The following is a 1,789-nucleotide window of genomic DNA, read 5'->3' as shown; positions in this document are numbered from 1 at the left end:
TGGTTATTTCATATGTGAAGCCTTTAGAGTATAACGGAGAGTACAAACTCATGCATAACACAATACATAAGAAAATGTATCAATTAACGTCCTTCGTTTCTTTCCTTTTCATGAAATAAAGAACTCAGATTGGTTAAATTTCATATGCAATACGCGTTATGCAAGAGTCTGTACTTTCCGCTTAAATCTATACTTGCATAGCCGCATAAACGTATGCATAAAGAAAATTATCCAATCGCATTTCTCTTACAAAGACGTACATAAAATGTAATTGAATAATTTTCGTTATGCATGCACATTATATGGCTATGCAAGCTATGTGATATATCCTTAGGGTGCCATTGTATGAAGCGCGGAAATACGGAAACGCGGAAGACAAAATTAATTAAATTTTACTAGATTGCCGTGTTTTCGCGTGTTCTGTTTCGCCTGTTTTGATCTGCAAAGGTGCCTACTCACGCAGCGGAATAGCGTAATGCGGAACGAGAGTAAAAGCGTAATCACAAGCGTTTCCGTATGTTGCTTGCGTACAAGTTGATTCGGAACACTTGTGATTGGTTTTGCTCTAATATTATCTGGAGCACTTTTCTGGGGAAAAGCGGAAACGACATATTTTTGTATTCATTTAAAAAAATTATATTCACTTAATTTATTACAATTTTTGTCAATATGCTTATTTTTTCAGCTTATTGTATTGAATATAAGTATTTTAATCTATAAAAACCGTTAAAATAATCTATAAATACTGTTAAAAATTTATAATTTCTAATTCCCTGTTTCGCTTTTCTGCTCAAATTGTACTGCATGTAATATTAGGAAATCAAAACAGGCGGAACAGAACATGCGGAAAGCGAAAATTTAGTAAAATTTAATTAATTTTATCTTCCGCGTTACCATATTTCCGAGATTTATATAATGCACTCTTCAGCAGGGAGCAGAATCTTGCATAAGTCCAAATTTACAATAGGTGTTTTAAACCGTAAGCATCTGACCAATTATAACCGAATGCGAGATAAGTAATCGATTATGATTCGTCCATTTTTTATGACTTAAGACTTAAAAATCTATTGTAGATCCGGAGTAACGCATAATACGTAATGCGTAAGAAATTGAACTAATCAAAGTCCTTTCTTTCCTTTCTTTTCATGAAATAAAGAACTCTGATTGGTTTGATTTCTTATGTGTTATGTGTTATGCAAATCTGAAGCGTCGAAGTGCGCTTTTTCTATAGTGCACGTTACATATGCTATAATATAAGAGCATTCCAACGTCTCAGATTTGTTTTACCGAACGCACAGTAGCGTAACTCTCCAGATTTTTATGTTGTCCAAAATAGAGTGCGCATGCGCGAAATAAATAAGTTGTCCAGTAAATTGCCATCTAAATTTCTATCTCACTTTTTTCTTTTCTTATTCTCTCTTTCAAGTTCATTTAAATGTTTGAGTAACTGAAATTTGGATCAGAGAAAGAGATAGAAGAAAAGAAAATCAAGATATGTATGTATAGTCACGGACAAAAAGTTGCAACACTTTTTTTTCGATGGATTTTGGAATGCAGCTTGCTCACCGAGTAATTAGTTCTTATTTATAAATCGAAAAATAAGAACTAATCGCTTGATGAATAGGCTGTATTGCGAAACCCATCGAAAAAAAGTATTGCAACTTTTTTTCATGACTGTACAATGATATGTAGCACAGTCATTGAACATTATCTTTATTTTTTATGTATTATTATAAAAATGTTATTTTAATTTAAAAATGAGTATCTTTATTCTATTTATTAACGAAAT

The sequence above is a fragment of the Atta colombica genome, unplaced genomic scaffold (assembly GCF_001594045.1).
Source record: "Atta colombica isolate Treedump-2 unplaced genomic scaffold, Acol1.0 scaffold33, whole genome shotgun sequence".
Taxonomy (NCBI): domain Eukaryota; kingdom Metazoa; phylum Arthropoda; class Insecta; order Hymenoptera; family Formicidae; genus Atta; species Atta colombica.
Note: the sequence above shows the minus strand (reverse complement) of the source record.